Genomic DNA, 22,169 nt, shown 5'->3' with positions numbered 1-22,169 from the left:
AACGTGGATACCTAAACTTTTGAGGCCTGCCTTTTGGAAGGTATCCACACCTTGGATACCATCACTTCTGAAAGAATATTGGGCTTGACTGAGAAAGTGTTTTGACCCAGTGATGACAATTATTAAAAACTTATACCTTCACTACCCCTGCTGTTTAAGACTGTTTTTCAGGCAAAAGGGTGGTTGTGTTTTTTCTTGCACTTGGAATACTCCCTGGTATTAGGATAGACTTAAAGCAGAGTTGAAAAGAACCCTTTGGTTCTTTTCTCTAGGGAATGCAGACATTTTGTCAAAGGGCTATTGACCTCTATTGAAACTGTGCTATATGAAAACAGCCTGAGGAGTCAGTGGTCCTAAATTTGAATCTCTCTTCCCTTATTTAGTAGCAGCATAACTTGCATAGGCTTCATCCTCTCTCAGAGTCTGTTTCCTTCTCTGTAAAATGAGGCCAATAGTACCTGCCTTTGAAAGCTACTGTGAAGATTATATAAATGCCTAACACTGTATTGGCTCACAATAAGTACTTAAAAGTTTATTCCTTCCTCCATTTATTAAATCTCGAGGACAGACCTCTGTTGTTCCCTCAATAGACCTTACAGATGGAGCACGAAGGACAAATGCCCAATTAGTCCATGTCCCCAAATGATGTATGTTCCCTGAATTTATCCGATTTCTACTTAGTGGGACACATCTCACACAACACAGACTGCCAGCAATCAACTTGAAATGACAGACGTGAACACATTACCCTAATAGGTCCATTTTTAGTATATGAAAACTGAGACCCAATCATGCCTTGGGGCAAAAAGAAGTGAGTGCCTTTGTTCCTGCATAAGACTGTGACATTTATACATTTGTGTTCCTCATTTGCAGGCTGATGACCAATTTCATAAGCAATGATGAGGGAAAAACAGGGCAAGGGAGGGAAGGCTGCCTGTGGGTGCAGTCATTCTTTATCTTACTGATGGCACATCGCTTCTACTAATGTGTCACTCTCGCCCTATCATGTTTTTATAGGAAAATGTTTAGGGCTTCAGATTTTTTAAATGACATATACATAAACTCATATTAACTTACAAATCATAAGCGTATAGGTCAATGCATTTAAACAAAGATAGCAACCCTGTATAACCAGGACCCTGATCAAGAAAGAAAACAGCACCCTCCCCAAATCCTCCTTGTGCCCTTTCCAGTCACCACCCCTCCCCCAGGGGAAGCATTAACTGGATTTGTAACACCATAGATTAATATGATCACTTTAAAATTTTATATAACAGAATCATACAGTGCAAACGTTTCCCGTAGGTGGCTTCTTTTACTCTACAATATGTTTTTGTAGAAATTTGTTCGTGTTACTGAGAGTAGCTGTAGTTTACTATCACTGCAAAGTGGTATTCCATTGTGTGATTATATCACAATGTGTTTATCCATCCTATTTTTGATGGCTATTTGAGTAGCTTCCAGTTTGGGGCTATTTTGAATAGGGCTGCTATGAACTGTGCATGTCTTTTTTTTTTTTTTTAATTAATTAATTTATTTGTTTATTTTTGGCTGTGTTGGGTCTTCGTTTCTGCACGAGGGCTTTCTCTAGTTGTGGCAAGCGGGGGCCACTCTTCATCGCAGTGCGCGGGCCTCTCACTATCACGGCCTCTCTTGTTGCGGAGCACAGGCTCCAGACGCGCAGGCTCAGTAGTTGCGGCCCACGGGCCCAGCCGCTCCGCGGCATGTGGGATCTTCCCAGATCAGGGCTCGAACCCGTGTCCCCTGCATTAGCAGGCAGATTCTCAACCACTGCGCCACCAGGGAAGCCCTGTGCATGTCTTTTGACTCATATATAAATGCATTTTAGGCAGGTATATACCGATGAGTGGAATATCCGGTGTATAGTGGATGCAAGTGCCTAGCTTTCATAGCTGCTGTCAAATAGTTCTCCAAAGCTGGGTCTTTGGTTTTTAAAAGACAAAGTCATATTAGTGGTAACAAGACCAACCTTGTATCAGTAATCATCTTATACTTAGAAATGGAATCATCTTGCTAAAGCTGTAGTTTATGTGCTACTCACAAATGGAATTTCAATACCCAGTTCTATCACATAGTTAGTTGTCCTTACCTAGGAGTAATAATGGTTTTCTCTCATCCTGGACTCCTGAAGGCAAAACATTTTCCATGCAGGTACCAACCTTTCTCCGGATGTGAAAGCTTCAGCTTGTTCATTTTTATGGTACAATAAAAGCCCACTTTAAAAAATTGGCCAGCAGGGGATTAGGGTGTCAGTAGAAAACTTCTATGTGTATGCAGTTGCTAAGTTATCTTTATCCTGCTTGTTCTGTTCTGGAAGTGTATTACTAGGAGCTGTCACTTGTCTTAAATGTTTTAATGAATGATACTTAGTTGCCTAAGGCTTTTTTTTTTAGCAAAGTACATAGATATTTTTTAAATGCAGAGGGAGATGGAAAATAATAGATGTTCTGCCTTAACAAAAGCATCACCAAATGCCAGCTAACTGACCTCATTTCCCTGTTTCCAGCACAGTGAAATTTCATTATCATCATCATCTTTATTAACTAATTTTTATTATCGGTCTGTAAAACACTAAAGGGTTTATAGTAGAGTGAAGTGAAATGGAACATGTGTTGAAATTGGAATTAGGTACCTGGGAACAAGTCTGTCTGCCATTTACTAGTTCTGTATCTTTGGGACAATCACTTAACTTCTTCTACCTCAGCTTCCACAATTTTAAAAAGGAAGGGTTAGATTCCAACACATGTAAGAATCTTTCCAGCTTTAGAAATCCTGTGATTTGAATTTTAATCAATTTGAGTATGTTGATCGAAATGCATACAACCAAATTTTTTCTTGTAATTAAATATATTATCATTATTTTTACTTTCATAGCTTAAGAAGATAGATGCCCATGCTTTTCTGAGTTCAATGACTTTCACATGGACTTTCTTAAATAAATAAGATGAGAATGCTTGTCCTAAGTGAATTAAGGACAACAGTAAGAATCCTCCTATTTCCCAGTGATAGTTTCCTTGAAATTGCTCTTTCTTTAGTAAAGAGGGAAGTGGAGCAGAGGAGGGGGAAATCCACTAGGCAATAATATTGGCAAAACATTGAACTGTCCCAAGCTCAAATATCTTCTTAGTTTTTATTTTTAATATTAGTATTTATTTATTTAGAAAAATATTCATTAAGCACCAGCTATTTGTCAGGGACTTAAGATCTAGAAATAGGTTAACAGAAACTCACACAGTCAATGAAAGCCTGCACAGTCAATGAAAGTCTCTTGTGTCTAAAAATACAACAGATCTGATATTTTACATGATTTTCCCTTTTAAAATAACAAAATAATGGCATATACTATATGTTCATTGTGGAAAATTTCAGACCTGATTTTTTTTTTGAACAGCCTGTACACATCATAAAATATAAGCTAGGACTTTAAAGGAAGATTATATGTTGATTTATTCTTTTCTACCTGCCTGTTTTTCCCTGGAATATAATTATATTGAAAGGCTGGTAAGAATGATGTAAAAATCAGCTTTGGAGTTTTTTAACATAATACTTTGTGTTTAATTTTTAATCATGGAGGCATAAGAGATTATATCCAGTGTGTTGAGAATTGATATTGCTTAATGGAAACGTTTTCTTCCCTACTATCATATGTATTATTCATAGAAAAAAGGGGTCTTTTATGAAAGGGCAGCTGGTCCTTTAAGAGAGGAACTTCCTCAGAGTAGCTGCTAACAGTGGTTTTGATTTGCTGCCCAACATTCACTTACAGGCTCATTTAACATTAATAGAAGGTGATCTCGGTTCACTTCATGACCTCTTGGAACCCAAATCACAGGCAGGGTCATTTAAGAGATCTGGGGAGAGTAGACGGCCAGTTAGCAACTTCGGGGAGCTTCGGCTAGAAAAGAATCGCTATACAAATGAATACTTAACTATATCAAGTTGGAGCCCATCAAGTCCCAGGCGCCGCAGCTGCACCTGGAGTGCAGCTTCTAAGAGCAGCTCAGCGCCGCAGAAGGCGTCCGCCAGGTCTACTACTTCGGCCCGTGAGGGAAGCACTACAACGCCGTGGTGCTGGAGCTGCTCAGGTCTGGCCTGGAGGACCTGTTCCACTCCTGCAACCACACGTTCACGCTCAAAATGGTGCTCATGATCGCAATCCAGATGGTCAGGTGCATGAAGTACCGTGCACACCAAGGGCCTCATCTACCGGGACGTAAAGCCGGAGAACTTCCTGGCTTGGCTGCCGGGAACGCCATCCACATCATCGACTGACTCCGGCCTAGCCAAGGAGTCCATCAACCCCGAGACCAAGAAGCACATCCCGTACTGCGAGCACGACGTGCTGCATGAGCATCAACACTCACCTGGGCAAGGACCAGAGCCGTTGTGATGACCTGGAGGTGCTGGGCTACGTGCTTCCGTGCTTCCTGTGCGACAGCCTGTGCGGGCAGAGGCTCAAGGCCCGCACGCTCAAGGAGCGCTACCAGAATATCCGGGACACCAAGCGGGCCACGCCCATCGACAGCCTCCCGGAGAGGTTCCCGGACCAGAAGATCCGGGACACCAAGCGGGCCACGCCCATCGAGAGCCTCCCCGAGAGGTTCCCGGACCAGAAGATCCGGGACACCAAGCGGGCCACGCCCATCGAGAGCCTCCCCGAGAGGTTCCCGGACATGGCCACGTACCTGTGCTACGGCCGGCGCCTGGACTTCTTCGGGAAGCTGAACTCTGACTCCCTGCACAAGTTCTTCACTACCTCTGACCGCAGCCGCTTTGTGTTTGGTTACCAGTACGACCAGGCCGGGAAGTCCCGGCCCACGCCTGTGGCACGGTCCACACCAACCTGCCCTCGCAGCCTCAGGCTCCGGACAAAGCCTTGCTACACAGCAAAAACCAGGCACTGAACTCCATCCACGGGGAGCTGAATGCCGATGACACCACCGCTGGTCACTTCAGTGTCCCCATCACAGTCCCCGCAGACGTGGAGGTAGCTGACGACACCAAGTGCTGCTGTTTCCTTCAGAGGAGAAAGAGAAAATCGCTGGGGCCACGCAAGTGACCCTGGAGTGGTGGCCCCTGAATCCTCCCGCTGCAGCCCCTCGGGGCCAGCTTGTCCATGGCCACGTGGCCGCAGCCGGACGCAGACTGCCGGGCCAATAGAGCTGCCCTCCCCACGTGGGGTCACTTCCTTCACATGAGACTTTGGACGAGATTCCTTACACCTGTGTCTAGTCCGCCCTTCCAAGAGCATTAGCTGTTTAAAACAAGGAGAAAAGAAGACTCCAGCGGCCGCTCTGCCTTGCGCCTCCGCCAGTGTCCGTTGAGTAAGTAGTGCAGCCTCCGGGTAAAGTGCAGCTTCTCTCCCTCCATCCGGAGGCCGTTTTCTCCAGGGGTCGCTGTGGGACGTTGCTGCCAGAGGTGAGCCCGCCCTGGGCCTCCCCAGGCCAAAGGGGAAGGCTGGGTGAGGGCGGCCCCCAGCCGAAGTGCCGCTCCAAAGCCTGGGCCGGCAGGTGTGGCCGGCGGGGAGTTCCTGCGCACCTACTCCAGGCGCTGCCCCAGGGCCCAGACCTCTGGGCGGCCGCCACTGGGCCCCTTGGGCGGTGCCAGGTGCGCCTGGTTTTCTTGTGTTGGCTCAGCGCTGCCGGCCGAGCAGTGGGAGATAAGCGCCTTAAAGCCAGCCCCAGACCCACAGTGGGCCCGGTCCGTGCGGTCAGCGTGGTCTCCCGGAGGCCAGAGTGCTGCGCGGTCAGAGCAACTGGGGGCGTTCCCCGCGGCCTGTGCATCTAGGTCTTGCCTTACAAAGTGTACAGAAATGGCACTTCGTTTCTCTGATGCTTCCTGGAAGCCACAGAATTTAGGGGCTTTTTTAAAAAAATAAAGGAAAATGAAACCAAAATAATATTAATAATAATAATAATGATTATCATGCAGGCTTTGCTAAGTGCCAGGCACTGTATTATTTCATCTTTATGACAAATCTTTGATAGAGGTATCATTACTATAGCCAGTTTTAGGTGAGGAAATTGAGGCTTAGATTTATTAAATGAGTTGTGTAGAGACACACAGCTGACAGATGATGAGATTAGGATTTAAACCATGTTCTAACCCCAAAGACTGTGTTCATGGAAGCTGCAGTTGTTACGGGTGAACCTATGTGGAGACATTTCCGTATGAAATAAGATGGAGGTGTTTGGCAGTAGGGGAAAAAAAAAATAGTAATGGGACTTTTCTTTGAAAATATCACAGCATTTTCCCAGTGGTGGTGATGATTGGAGAACAGATACTGATGAGCGAAAATGATAGGAGTTTTGTCAAGACTGGGGACGAATGAGGAAACTGTTAAGATCTCTGCATGAGTTGTTCTAAACTGGGTTTACTTTTAGAAGTTAGCTATATTGGACTTGAGGTGCTTAAGCAGGCTTTGGGTATCTGGGATTCGTTCATCTGAATGACATCCAAGTTTTCTCTCAAAGCTAGTGTTCAAAGAGAGTGTGTCATAGACGTGCAAAAATTACTGCTGTGGTCTTGTTAGTGGGTTGATCTGCAAGGAGCAGCAAGAGCAAAAACACTCATTGAGCTTTGTTCTTATTTCACAAGATCATTTTGGCTGTCAGAATCCTTGTGAGTCCATATGAATTTTAGGATTTTTTTCCTATTTCTGCAAAATATGCCATTGGAATTTTTAATAGGCATTGGATTGAATCTGTAGATCACTTTAGATAGTATGGACATTTTAACAATATTAAGTCTTTCAATCCATGCACAGGGATGTGTTTCCATTTAGACTTCAAAACATAATACGAAGCTGTGCTAATCAAAACAGTATGATATTGGCACAATGGCAGACATATAGACCAATGGAACAGAATAGAGAGTCTAGAACTAGATCCAGGCACACACTGTCAAATTATCTTTAACAAGATTGCCAAGACTACACAATAGGGAAAGAATAATTTCTTTAATAAATGGTGTTGGGAAACCTGGATATCCATGTACAGAAGAATGAAGTTGGATCCTTATGTTAAAAATCAACTCAGAATGGATTAAATACTTAAGCATAAGACCTGAAACTATAAAACTTCCTGAAGAAAACAGAGGGAAAATCTTCATAAGATTGGTGTTGGCAGTCATTTCTTGGATATGACATCAAAAACACAGGCAACAAAAGCAAAAATGGACAAGTGGGACTACATCAAACTGAAGAGGTCTTTTTAAAAAAAAAAAAATTATTTATTTTTGGCTGTGTCAGGTCTTAGTTGCAGCACACGGGATCTTTCGTTGTGGTGCATGGGCTCTTTGTTACAGTACGCAGGCGTCTCTCTAGTTGTGGCGCATGGGCTTCTCTCTAGTTGAGGTGTGTGGGCTCAGTAGTTGCGGCACACAGACTTATTTGCCCTGCAGCATGTGGGATCTTAGTTCCCCGACCAGGGATCAAACCCGCGTCCCCTGCCTTGGAAGGCGGATTCTTAACCACTGGACCACCAGGGAAGTCCCTCAAACTGAAAAGCTTCTGTACAGCAAAGAAAACAATCAACAGAGTGAAAAGGCAACCTATGGAATGGGAAAAAATATTTGCAAACCATATTATTATAAGAGGTTAATAGCCAATATATTAAGGAACTCCAGTGATGAAACCAAATAACTTCATTTAAAAATGTGCTAAGAACTTGAATAGACATTTCTCCAAGACACACAAATGGTCAACAAGTTTATGAAAGATGCTCAACATAATCATCAGAGAAGTGCAGATCATGAGCTATCACTTCACATCTGTTAAGATAGCTATCATAAAAAAAAAAAAAAACCAGAAAATAGTGAGCATTGGTAATGCTGTGGAGAAATTCAAACTTCTGTACACTGTGGGAATGTAAAATGGTACAGCCACTGTGGAAAACATTATGAAGTTTCCTCAAAAAATTAAAAGTAGAACTACTATATAAAATAATCCAGCAATCCCACTTCTGGGTATTTATCTAAAATAATTGAAAACAGGATCTTGAAGAGATATTTGCATTTCCATGTTCATTGCAGCATTATTAACAATAGCCAAGATATGGGACAATCTAAATGTCCATTGATGAATAAATGAAAATAATCCATCACTGAAGGACAAATAGTGCATAGTTCCACTTACATGAGGTATCCAAAGTAGTAAAACTCAGAGAAACAGAAAGTAGAATGGTGGATGCCAGGGGCCAGAGGGAGGAAGAAATGGGAAGTTGCTTTTCCATGGGTACAGAGTTTCAGTAATACAGGATGAAAAAATTTTAGAGCTCTGTTGTGCAACAGTGTGTGTATAGTTAACAGTACTGTACTGTACACTTAAAAATTTGTTAAGAAGGTAGATTTCATGTGAATTGTGCCCCCCCAAAAGCAAACATTGAGAATGGAAATACATATTGAGAATGTGAGAAGGATAAAAAGAGAAGGCAGTGGGCTTGAGATTATGGGCATTTGAATTGGCAAAGTCCAGGGCAAGGATCTAGAGGAAGAAGGGCAGTTGGATTTTACTCAGAAGAAAATCATGTGCTCAGGCAGCCTCTCTTCATTTAAAACCACCGGTGTGCATTTATAGTGCATTATATTCATTTGAGAGGCAGGATATACAGTGGCTAAGAACATGCGGTTTGGTGTCAGACTGACCTGGGTTTGAGTCTTGGCTCCTCTGATTATGAATTGATAATTTTCTTAACTTCTCTCAGCCTTGCTGTTCTCATCTGTATAGCAGAGAACAATATCTATTTCAATTGAGAAGATTAAGTGAGGTAATTTGTGTAGTGATCTCAACTGAAAATTGAGATTTTTTTTTTTAGCAAGGAGGCAGCATTAGTACCTAAGGCTGGAGCCTGAAAGTTTGTGAGATTTCAGGCAAGGATATTTCTACAAGGCAGGCTCTCTTGAGAGCTGATGTCAGTATCAGTATTTGTATGCAGATCTGTACCCAAAACATAAACCCCAGAATATAAACCTTCAATGAAATTCAGAGACCTAACAGTCCTATATACAAACACACAGCTGAAAAGTCAGCTTTCACATACAATTAAGAAAAAAATTGAACTTTAAAAAATAAAACTGTTAGTCGTTAATCTATGGGAAAAGTTGAAATCTCTCCTTTTCTTTGTTGATGTTTCTTCATTTTTTGATGAAATTTCCCCACGCTGTCATCTTTCAATCATCTAGGTCCCATTCAGAAGCAGGGAGAGCTCTGGCAGAGCCAGTGTTGCGGGTGTGTGCAGGGTCTTCTTTTGCTTGTTTTTCATTGTTGCTTCCTGGGCTTGCTCTTCCGAAAAGGGCAAATGGGACATCTCAGAGTATTAACTTACCAGACAGGGGTTATTAAATGATATGAATGTGGTTGCCATAGGATTTTGCAATTCTTCTAAGTTGGTAATAACTGTTTTAAAGGAATAGGTAAGAGAGGATTTCCTTCTTAAGTCATCAGGTGGTGTCCTGCCTGTGCCAGGAATGGTCTAAGGCACGGTTCTTCTGGTAACTCTAAGTTGATGTCATATACGGTATTCTGACACTGAGTGTTAAAATAAGTGCCCTTTAGACTTCAGCAAAATATTTGGCAAGGTCTTCCACATGAGCTTTCCAGACCTGATGGAAGGAGAAGGAAGAATGCTGGTCCAAGTAAGTAGATTCATATGTGGCTGTAATTTGATAGTGGATTCTAATCATATTTTTTATTCAGTCATTCATTCAGTGGCAACAGATACTTAGTCAGAGCTTTACCATGTGTCAGACCCTTTTCTAGGTACTGAGAATGTACTAGTGACCAAAGGAGACAAAGCTCCTGTCATCATGGAACTTATATTCTAGTGCCGCAGGGTTCTTTCCTCAGTCCTGTCTTGTTCAGCATTTCTATAAGTGATTTCTGTAACATTCAAAAACATGTTTGTCCTATGAAGCCACAGTAATAAAGACAGTGCACTACTGTGGCATAAGGCTGGACATATAAAAATGGAATGGAATTAAGAGTACAGAAATAAACCCTTATATTTATAGGCAATTGATTTTTGACAAGGGTGCCAAGACAATTCAATGGGGAAAATGGTGCTGGTACAACTGCAAAACTGTGTATCCATGCAAAAGAATGATGTTGAACGCTTACCTCACACCATATGCAAAAAATAACTCAAAGTGGATTTAATATATAAATGTAAGTGCTAAGACTATAAAACCCTTAGAAGAAAACATAGGTGTAAGTCTTTGTGATCTTAGATTAGGCAATGCATCTTAACTGTGGCACTGAAAGCACAAGCAACAAAGGAAAAAATTAGATAAATTGGACTTCATCAAAATTTGAAACTTTTGTGTTTCAAAGAACGACATCAGGAAATTGAAAATACAACCCACAGAGTAAGAGTAAATATTTGCAAATCGTTATCTGATAAAGTATCCAAAATACTTTAAAAAATCATGTATCTAAAATATATAAAGATCTCCTGCAACTCAACAATAAAAAGACTAATGATCCAACTAAAAATTGGGCTAAGATTTGAATAGACATTCTCCAGAGATATCCAAATGGTCAAAAAGCCCATGAAAAGATGCTCAACAGCATTAGTCTTTAGGGAGCTACAAATAAAAACCACAGTGAAATACCACTTCATAGCCACTAGGATAGCTATAATCAAAAACAAACAATAATAAATGTTGACAAGGATGTGGAGAAATCAGAACCCTCATACACTGCTGGTGGGAATGTAAAATTGTTCAGCTGATGTGGAAAATGATTTGGCATTTCTTCAAAAAAGCTAAACATAGAGTTACCATATGACCCAGCCATTCCACTTTTAGGTATATACTCAAGAGAATTGAAAACATCTGTCCACAAAAAAACTTACACATGAACGTTCATAGCAGCATTATTTATAGCATTCAAAAATGGAAACAATCCAAGTGTATGTTAACTGAAGAATGAATAAACAAAATGTTCTGTATCCATACAATATACTAGTATTTGGCCATAGAAATAAAGTACTGATAAATGCTACAACATGGATGCATCTTAAAAAACATTATTCTAAGTGAAGGAAACCAGACACAAAAGACCATATATTATATGAATCCATTTATATGAGATGTCCATAACAGGCAACTCCATAGAGACAGAAATTCGTGGTTGCCAGAGGATGGAGGGAGGAGGGATGGGGACTGCTAATGGGAATAGGGTTTCTTTTTAGCCTGATGAAAATTTTCTGGAATTAGGTAGTAGTGATGGTTGTATAACTTTGCAAATATTAAAAATCACTGATTGTACAATATAAAAGGGTGGATTTTATGGCATGTGAATTATATCAATAAAAATGCTTATCATAATTATAAGTTACATGAAACTAGCAAGGGGAATATTTGCATTGGACGGCAAAAATGGCAAAGTCTATACTCAGAAGAATCTTGACAGATTGGAAAGATGGGCTGAATCTGAAAAGGTAAAATTTAGTAGGAATAAACATAGAGTCTTAAAACTGCATTCAAGAAAAACAACTAATAACAGCCCTATAAAATAATTCCAGGCTTTAGTTCACGGGGAGCCTGTTGTGAGTCAGCAGAATGTCACATCCTAAAAGGTTAATGTAATGTTTGCAGCATTAACAGAAGTATAGTTACTCCAATGGGAGATTAACATCATTTTTTTTTTGAGCTGGTCAAATGACACCCAGACTTTTAACGTCAGTTCTGGTCGTTGTGATTCAGGAAATATCTAGTTCAGTGGGTGAATCTAGCCCAAATACATATTATATTTGGCTTTCACGAAGTCTGTGTTCTCATTTGAGGGCATTTTGGTAAGATGGGCCTCTTCCTTTACCACCAGCCCTATCACTCCTTCATTACCACAAGCAGGGCCAGACTCATGCATGTATTTTACCTACATTCTCCTTATTAACATTTGAATTTAGCCCCTCTCTCCACCCACTCTTGAAAACAAAGGCATGTAAAAAGGATGGTAAAGGCATCCCAAGACATGTTGAAAGGATAAGGAACAATTGAATGAACTATTATGCTTCATCAGAAAAAGATCTGGGAACCATGGGAGCAGACTTCAAATATCTGAAGGTCTTTCATGTAGATGTGGGAAAAGACTAATGAATACAAGGGATTGATGGGTTGAGGCTTCAGAGAAGGAGATGTTTTGACTCAAAGTAGAGAACATTTCAACTGAGCTCCCCGTGGATGGGTGGTCTTTATTCAAAGGTGGAGGGTTGGTTGAGCTTTGTTGGCACAAGCTGGATGACCATTTAAATGGATATAGGATCTAGATGACTTTTGTAATCTCTTCTAGTTTTAAGATTTCATCATGATGCTAATTATCTGTCAAGCCACCCTGCTGGTTTATCTATTAGACATTCTACCAAGGGACTCATGGATCTTTGTCCTTTAGGAAGCTCACAGTCTAAAAAGAATTATAAGAATACCAACACCATGTGTTGTATTATATTGTATTGAGTTGTGTTGTTTGTATTGTGATGATGTTGGTGGTGATTGAGGAGTGTTTGTGTGTGTGTGGTGTGTTTCGCAAGTGTGTACATTTATGCTCATGTGAGCAGGGCTAAACTAATACGTGGGCCACTAGTGCTTTTGGTGTCAGAAGTGAAGAGGATCCCCTATTTTTATTAAACAAAATAAGAGCTTCACTCAGCCACTGACTGATAACACCCTGGGAAAGGTGACTGTTTTCAGTGACTTCTATTTCTATTTCAGTGTCTGATTGCAAGCTCTTTGCTAAGGGTCAGTTTTTTTTTGTTTTTTTTTTAAATTTATTTATTTATTTTACTTATTTATTTTTGGCTGCATTGGGTCTTCGTTGCTGTGCGCGGGCTTTCTCTAGTTGAGGTGAGCGGGGGCTACTCTTCGTTGTAGTGCGCAGGCTTTTCGTTGTGGTGGCTTCTCTTGTTGCGGAGCATGGGCTCTAGGGCACGCAGGCTTCAGTAGTTGTGGCATGTGGGCTCAGTAGTTGTGGCTCGTGGGCTCTAGAGCGCAGGCTCAGTAGTTGTGGCGCACGGGCTTAGTTGCTCCGCGGCATGTGAGGTCTTCCTGGACCAGGGCTCGAACCCGTGTCCCCTGCATTGGCAGGCTGATTCTTAACCACTGTGCCACCAGGGAAGCCCTAAGGGTCAGTTTTGATGGAGTTTGTAGGGTTGTGGAAGAACCTCAGCCAGTACTGGGGAGAGTGTGATATGCAGGTGGAGAGCCGGGCTTGGGCTGGGTGGTGCAGGGAGGGCGAGTGAGAATAAAGATACAGCTCTTTCTGCGTGTGTCTCTGTGTGAGTTATGAGTGTGTGTGAGAGAGGGTGGTGTGGGTAAGTATATGTATCCTGTGGGGTATCAGGTAAGGCTTCTACCGTTCTGTGAACTGGACTCTGGAAATTGAGGAGTACTTGTATTCATTGATCTTATTTGCCTCAAACATTTTCAGCATATAGAGTCCCTCCGGTGCCTCTTTCTCTGAACCTGTCTCTCTCCTTCCAGACATAGCTATGGAACAAAGATTAATTAATACATTAACTAAATGATACAAATGGCTTTAACTGCCCTCCATAGGAGCTTTTGTTATTGGAAGGGTCAAATCTGGTCCCATTCAGAAACAATCCAGAAACTCTCATGGAGCCATCAAGGACCCCCGGGTGGTGTGAGCTTCCCCACTGAGCAGGAAGACTCTTTTTTTTTTGAATTTTATTTTATTTTATTTTTTTATACAGCAGGTTCTTACTAGTCATCAGTTTTATACACATCAGTGTATACATGTCAATCCCAATCGCCCAATTCATCACATACACTGCCCCCCCCCCACAACGCGGCTTTCCCCCCTTGGTGTCCATACGTTTGTTCTCTACATCTGTGTCTCTGTTTCTGAGCAGGAAGACTCTTGACATCAAACAAAGTACAGAGATCTGGGAGCTCCATGCCTCCGCCTTGATGAGATTAGGCAGGGGCTCCTGGGTCACCTCCTCTGCTTTTGAGAAGGACTGGCTGTGCTGGTTATGTAAACCAAGAAAAATCACCATCCTCTCTTGCTGGCTTACTGCCCATTGTCCCTCCCATAGACGGGAGGGGTGTGTGGTAGGGGGAGAGAGAAGAGACAACATGCAGTAATTTGGCCATTTCTGACTCTGGGCCAGACAAAGCAGTTCATATCCAACAAGTATTGCTGGTTTCTAAACCTTAATGGAAGAATTTTGATGTTTTGATTACCCTGTTTTGTTGAGGAAGGAAGGAAGGAGGAAGAGAAGGAAGAAGGCGGGAGGGAAGAAATACTCCACATGTGCTTGTATATAGTTACATGAGCTTGGAGAATGGTGTGCAAAGATATATTTTGAACTTTAATATTGGTCACTTCTGGGAGTGGGATTGCAAGGCAGACGGGCAGAAGTTTCACTTCAAAAGCTTCTCAGTTGTTTGACGTCTTAGAATGAGCATGCTGCATTTTAAACGAGAAATGTTTAAAATAATTTTTAAAATAGGTAATATCAACAGAGTATAGGATTTTTCAGAAAAATTAAAGTAGCACCTCTTGGTTTGTTGTTAACTCCAAAACACATGTATTTTTCCCTTGTGAATGTCCTGCCTGCCTTTTTGATTTTACTGATGGTGACACTAGCTACATTCAGTGAAGTGTCTAATCAGGCATGTGGCGAATGTCACAGCTGTTCCAACTTCTCTATGTCTTTGGCTTATCGGCCTGATTCCCAAGCTCAAGAAAACTGCCTCTGTTTTGCCCCTTATGAGATGGGGAGCACCAAAAAGCTTGGCTGGACACTTAGGAGTGAATATTATTCAACTCTGGCAATGGAACTTTGTCTTGGCTTCTCGGTGGTGGCAGAAGCAGAGGCAGGCCGGCTTCTCCATGGGTAGCAGTAGGAAGCCTTCCATTCTCTTTAGGTGCTTAAGCAGATTTCCAGTTCAATTCTGTCACATCTGAGGGGTTCAGATGTATTTTCAAAACCCAAGCCTTTAGGCTTGTACTAAACTGAAACTCTGATGCACACGAGGTTGGTTCCTCATCACTATGACTGGAGTTGAAGATTGAAAAAGATGAGGTGAGAATAATACCCTACAGGTGTATAACTTCTTTAATCAAAGCTCTTTGCAAACAGCTCAGCAAACCCCAGGACTGAGAGCCCGGCTCGGCCAGTGCTGAAATGCAGCCGTGCCCTGAACAAAGCCACCTCCAGGGTCAGCAAGCCACCCTCAGAGAGACCTTAACTCCCAACTTCACTTGGAGAGGTGAAAATGAAGACTGTATCTACCAGCAGCGGCAGGGACACTTTTTTGAAGCAAAATGTAATTACCAGAGTAGGAGCTGGCCTCGAAAGTGGGGATTAACACTCCCCTGCTCCCACCAGCACCTTGGGCTCTCTGAACAGCTTCAGCAAGATATGGGGTTTTATGCTTCCATCCAAAAGCTGGCTCTGTTTGAAACACGGTTGAGGACTGCAGACCACAGAGACATTGATTCATTGCAATGAGGGGAAAGGATTTAGCAGTATTTCTTGTAAGCCTAGGCAGCCTGAGGATGGAGGTGGGGATCAGAGGAGATTCACAGGGTCTGAAGGTTGAAAAAGAGGCCATGCTCACCTCCAAATAATAAATAACATTCAGTCTCCTGCTGAATGGGCAGAATTCCACATATGGCTTGCTGAGTGCACTGCTGAGGATGGCTGACTCCTCATGGTCAGCATCCCAGGTCCTGTTTCTTTAGTCTTGTATCTCAAGAACATCACTGAAAGATGCTTTTCTCTTCTGGGCAAGTCTGTCATGCAACCAGCTTAGGAGTCTGAAAATTGGTGTTTTCTGTTTTGTCCTGGTCAGGAACCCTGATGACTTCATGCAAGTCACTGCCCCTCTTGGTGCCTGATTCTTCACTTGCAGCACAGAGAGGTTGTACCAAATCAGGATCTTTACAAATGGTGTCTCCCAGAGTCCTAGGGATTTCACTAACAGGCTTCAGCTGCCATCAGGAGGGTGGGAAGATGGGAATGATGGGACTCTGAGCCCATTATCCCTGCTGGGATGAGAACCATTCTTCTTTTATCTCTGTTGACATAGTAAGCATCTCCTTAAAGGTTTCTTTTGAAGAAAGAGTTTTGCTGTTGAAAACATTTTGAGAATAGATGCTATTTTCTAGTTCTCTCCGGCTATAATACTCTGTGCCCATGCAAATAGCTTTGGCAGTTTTACAAACCAAACACCCAGAGTATTCACATTAGTTGCCATAGAAGATACCTAACAATCTCTGGTGTCAAAATAAAAGCTATTATTTTATTTTCATTAAAAACTATCGGTCATACTAAAAATGAGAAGAAACACACAGAACATATAAAGAAGAAATTTACAATCTCCCATACCCCCACTCTCCAGAGACAAACTGTAAACAATAGTTAACATGTTCTGCCAACTTTCTATTCATATAAAATTCTTTTTGGAAAACTGAGCTCATATTTTACACAATTTAAAAAGAGTTTAAAAACATTATTTGACCTTATATTGTAAGTGATTTGCCACATCATTAAATGTTCTTTGAAACATATGATGGTTAATTGTATTTAGTATTACATAGTATTTCATCATATGTCCATACCATCATTTATCCATCCCTTTTCTAGTGCTGAGCATCTAGATGGATTCCAGTGTCTGCAAGTTAAATGCTAAGAGGAACATTTTTGCAATACTTCTTTTTCCACCATATATGTATTTAAGGTTAAGGCTTTTTCCCTTCTTGAAATTTATATTTATGTTTAAAACTAATTGACATGGAAAGAAAGCTAAACATGGAGAAAGGGGTTGGTTGAATGATCCATGATACTACAGAGAAGATACCACTAGAGAGACAAGAAGGAGGAAACAAAAACACTAGGAGAAGATGTGTGTGGAGGAAGGGGAGGGTTTCTCTGCTATTATGCAAGACCAGGACATCTGACAACCTCAATAATAACAGAAAAGTCTTTTGTCAGATCATAATTATTGAGTGAAAAAATATTCCATTTCTGAGGAACACAAAATCAGCTGTGGAGAATCCCCCCACCCCACCCCTGAGGAGCATCGTGAGGACCTTGAATAAGAACCACATGGAGAGTGAAACAACCTGGTTGCTGATTTTGACATTGCCATGAACTTGGGCAGGTGATCCAACTCTGTTACTTCATCATTTAATGAGGGAATTCCAGTAGGTCAGTCATTTCCTGTGAAAGACACCAGCCCACCTAGAAGCCAGTGAGAGAGTAAAGGGTACCTACAAGGTATTTGTATTTGCAGTCTTTGTTAAGAACCTGATAGAAACTTTGCCCTTGCTATTGAAGAAAAAGATAAAGAGAAAACCAGGGAAACTCATTCCATGCCTCCTGTGCCAACCATTCTTTGAACCAGGCTTTTTATCTCTACCACCTCTTGTAAAAATCCTCGGGGGCAGGGATTTTGCAGGTGCCCTTTACTGCCTTAGCTTCATTTTATAGGTGAGGAATCTAAGGCTAATATCAGTTAAGTAGCCTGTCCAGGGTCATAGGACTAGTAAGTGGCAAAGCAGGATTCAAATTCATACTGCCTGTTTTAAAAACCTATGCTCTTGCAACTGGGCCATATGACCCCAGTTATCTATGTCTTTGAATAAAAAGAGGAAAAAATAAATGATTAATAAATAAGCTTGGTAAACAGGAAGAAAAATATGATACAAGGTTCCATATCAGATTTTTAAAAAATGAAAGGAAGGAAGGGAAGGAAGGAGGGACGGAGGGAGGGAGAGAAAAAAAGAAAGCCTTAGACACTCGGGACTATTTCATCTCTAAGTTCTCCAACATATACAACCAAATGCTTTTCTTTCATATCTTTTAGGTGTCAAGGAGCATGAGAAATCCTTTAGTCCAATCACTTTGTTTTATACATAAGAAACTAGGCTCCAGAAAAAGGTCATTGGCTTGTTCAAAATCATGTGGATGGTTAAAAGCAGAACTGAATTCAGAACCAAAGTTATCTCTGATCACATAAGACAAGTATTTCTAACACTAAACACGGTGCGTGGCATGGATTAGTACCAGTCATTCAATAAAGATCATTCCTTTTGCTTACCCTCTGCTGTCCCATCCCTTTCCTGTGTTCATGCCTTTTTTCATTCAGCCATCACTTGCTGTGACCAAGCCATGTATTCAAGAGGTTCTTGGCCCAGGTAGAAGTTCATAGAATCTTATGCTAGTGCTCTTCTGCTCACACCCTATATTATTTGGGGAAAAACTGGATGTTAATGGGTTAAGGAGTAAAAGAGAGAATGAGTAGAGAAAATAAATTCGTAGGCTTAATTTTTGAAGGGTTAAGCAATTAATGAAAGGAAAAATAATAAGAAAAGTCAAAATCAAGATCAGAAGCTTGTCTTCTTTTGGAGGAGATGGAGGTGAGGATGACTTTTACCATTATTTTAGACCAAGGAGGAAGAAATACTGGGAAGATAGATTGAAGGTAAAAGGGACAGGAGAGTAGAGCAAAATCTTTAGAGGTAGCAAGTGAGGGAGAAGTTAAGGGCCCAGGGAGAGGGGTTGAACTTTGAGAAGAAAAAGAATAGCTTTCCTTCTAGGCTGGAAGGGATATGAAAGGAAAAGTGAAGATAGGAAGAGTTCTGAAGTAAAGGACAGGAAAATTAATGGAGTTCACCTCTCCTGCAGATGGATTGGGATGGGGATAATAGGTTTGAGTTATGAAAACAGGTCTTGGGCTCAGAATGTACCCACTCTTGAGATTTTTATTTGGGGAGGGACATACTCTCTGGCACCTTTGTGATTGGGAAGGTACATAAACTGTACATAAGAGCTTACATAGCAGCCTCTGCTTTTAGTGGGAGACATGCAGGGCCTGGAATTGTGGTGGAGCATAATTAGCTGGTTCTCTCGTCCTTGGTCCAGGTGGTCATTTGCCTTTCTTTCTTCCTGAGTGAAAATGGTGACGCCTCCAACCATTCGCTCCCTGGTGGTTTCAGGAGTATGACGGAGAACTTCACTCCCTGTCGTGATGGGGACCTGGAGCAGTGCTGTGCTTTGCCGTCAGAGGCATATGGCACTTCAGAGGCAGTGGTCACGTATCTGCAGATATTATTACAAGGCTCCAACCTAGCTACTTTCCATCTCCACAGAAGACAAAGATGAAAGGAACAGTTTTAAATGACAGCAACAGGGGGACTGACTCTGACAAAAGAAGAAAAACACCTTAGTAAGGTAGGATAAGTATGCTGTGGAGAGGATTTGGTGGATGTAGAACATCTGTCCCTAGAAACCTCCAGGCCCTCATTTGTCTGGATACGTGGGATGTAGAAGAGCTTCCTGCAGAGGTTTGGTCCAGGTGGGACCGAGACTCCCTTACAGTTCTGTATTTCATTTATAATCATGATAGCCTGACCACAGGTGATCGCTGGGAGTGGTTCACTTAGGAGACCATGTTGACAATTGAGGATTTGGGGAAGAGCTCCACAAAAAACAAGGGAGAAAGAACTCTTCTATTGCTTTCCTGATATATAATGGGCCTTTGCAGGAGGAAACTATTTTATTCCAGGGGTTAGAAACCTAATGCCTCATCACAGTTTATACAGGGAAAGCCCAGTGGATGACTTTCATTAATTTCTAACTTTACACTTGGAATTCTTCATTTCTAATACCTAAAAACAATGTTTTTACTTTTAAAGGTGAGATGAAACATTTTTTCCTCAATGGCACTTGACCTAATTTGGCATAGAGAAAAGAATGATGCTTTTGGACCTACAGATTTCCTACAAGAATTTTAGAAAATGCAGAGGGTTGTCATCTTCTGATATTGGGTGGTGCCAGAGAGAGGACGATAGATCACTAGTGTTGAATTTGTATGTGATCGGCAATACATTTTATACTCTGCCCAGACAACCAAAAACATATGGCTCTGGACTCACATAATAAGGAAAATATACTTATCCACGGCCAGTTGTTGTCATCAGGTCACTAAACCTACTTCTCCAGATATAAAATGAGACTATCTTACCTTGCAGTACAAATGTAATAAAATCTAGTAATGCAGCCATGAAAATAAGCACTGGCCCATAACCCAAGGGCTTAAGAAGTCAAGGCTAATGAGAAACGGGCAGTATACAAAAAATAAATTGAACTTCCCCCTCTTTATCTTGAGTTTAATAGGAATTTGGGTGTATTTTCCACAGAGAACATCTACATGTGCTTTATGCAGGCAGGATATGAAAAAATAGGAAATATGGTACATTGATAAGTGGAAGAGTAGGTAAAATTATAAATGGGGATTTGGCCAATGAAAATGTTATGGTCCCAATAATTCAAAATCTACTAGTGAGTAATGAAGTACTAATACCTTAGGCCAATCTGTAGTGGCGGAGTTCCCTCCAGTATCAGGAGGGAGAGTAGTAAAGGGAAGCCAGGAGTATTTAACACAAGGTGCTGGTGTTATTCTTCTGGTTTGTATCAAAAACACCTACCCTGAACAACTGAGGAGTGGGAGGGAAATACATGCTATTGTGGCTCCTTTGAAGGGATGAGAAGGGTCACGTCCTGGCACTGAGATTGGCCCTGGTTCTCGCTTGCCTTTTCTTCTGCTCCAAAGTCTCCCTGCTGTACTCTTTGTATGCGTGTCCTTATGACAGAAAGATCAAGGGGCCACTTCAGAGGAGCTTAAGCTTCAAACAGTCTTTTCCAAAAATAACAAAGGTGGAAGGAAGAAAGAACCATCTGTGAGTGAAAGCCGGAGCCAAATAAAAAGGCATGAAATGAGGCATTGTGGAGGTGAAAGTCACCTAAGAGAGCCCAGAAGCCCATCCCTCTCACTTAACAGGAGAGGAAACTGAGGCCCAGAGAAGCCTTTCCCCTTAAAGGACAGTTGTCCCTGGTCTCATCCTTGGCCCTTGAACTTTACACACTGCAGACTCGTAGGTGAATTCATCCATTCACATGGCTTCCCCTTAACGTCACTTGTACATGACCACAGAGGAGATATTCCCATGTGCTTCTGATGTGTCCATGCACCTGTCTATGGCGCATTTCTACCTGGAGGTCCAACATGTAATTCAAACTCAGCATGTCTGAACCATCACTCCCCAGCAAACCTGCTCCCCATCCCGTGTTGCCTCTCTGGGTGAATGGTGTAAACCTCACACTGGTCTCTCAGGATTATTCACATGTCCTCCCTTCCTCTTGTCCCCACATCCAAGCAGTGATTCACTCTGTTAATTCGTCCCCTTCCATTACTCCCCTGCCTTTTCTTGCTTCTCCTTTCTACAGGGCAAGCCCTTAACCCCTCTTAGCTTGAAGACTGCAGTAGTTGATCTCCCTAACTTTGATCTCAGCCCTTCTGGTCTTCGCATTCCACAAGCACCTTTTATTTATTTATTTATTTCAAAAATTTTTAAATTTTTGTCTGCGTTGGGGCTTCATTGCTGCGAGCTGGCTTTCTCTAGTTGCGGCGAGCGGGGGCTACTGTTGGTTGCGGTGCACGGGCTTCTCATTGCGGTGGCTTCTCTTGTTGTGGAGCACGGGCTCTAGGCATGCGGTCTTCAGTAGTTGTGGCATGCGGGCTCAGTAGTTGTGGCTCGCGGGCCCTAGAGCACAGGCTCAGTTGTTGTGGCGCGTGGGCTTAGTTGCTCTGCGGCATGTGACCAGGGACATGGGACCAGGGATTGAACCCATGTCCCCTGCATGGGCAGGCAGATTCTTAACCACTGAGCCACCAGGGAAGTCCCCACAAGCACCTTTTTAAAAGCCCAAAGCAGGTCTTGTCTTTCCACTCCCTTTTGCCTGGAGGATAAAGTTCAAACTCTTAAGCATGCCACACAGTGTCCCCTGTAGTGTGACCTCCAGTGAGCTCTTCAGCGTAGCACAGCCTGCCAAGTGCCATCTTGACGTTCTAAGAGGGTGCCATGCTATTATTGTATGGCTCTACATCATGCAGTAGCTTCCCCTCACCACACGCACTCTGCTGCGATAACCACACTTATCTTTAAGCTTAGTGCAGATATCATCTTTTAAACCGTGCTGATGCCCTCTCCTTAGGAAGAATGGGCCACTCTTTCTTTATACCCTCACTCCATCCTGTGTATACTTCTCCAACGGCCCTGTTATTGCATTCTTAGTTGTTGTTGTTGTTTCCCCTGCCCATTCTAGTATGTAAACTCCTTT

General features: G+C 42.2%; 1 protein-coding gene and 1 pseudogene across 2 annotated transcripts in view; both read left to right on the top strand.

The window, feature by feature from the left end:
* Nucleotides 1-5,080, top strand: part of LOC137761730 (casein kinase I pseudogene) — a 36,824-nt pseudogene extending 31,744 nt beyond the window's left edge.
* Nucleotides 1-22,169, top strand: part of ASTN1 (astrotactin 1) — a 327,436-nt gene that overhangs the window by 88,891 nt on the left and 216,376 nt on the right. The gene's annotated exons all lie outside the window — the stretch shown is intronic.

This window comes from Eschrichtius robustus, chromosome 3 (genome assembly GCF_028021215.1).
Source record: "Eschrichtius robustus isolate mEscRob2 chromosome 3, mEscRob2.pri, whole genome shotgun sequence".
NCBI lineage: Eukaryota > Metazoa > Chordata > Mammalia > Artiodactyla > Eschrichtiidae > Eschrichtius > Eschrichtius robustus.
Note: the sequence above shows the minus strand (reverse complement) of the source record. Positions and strands in the feature narration are given on the sequence as shown.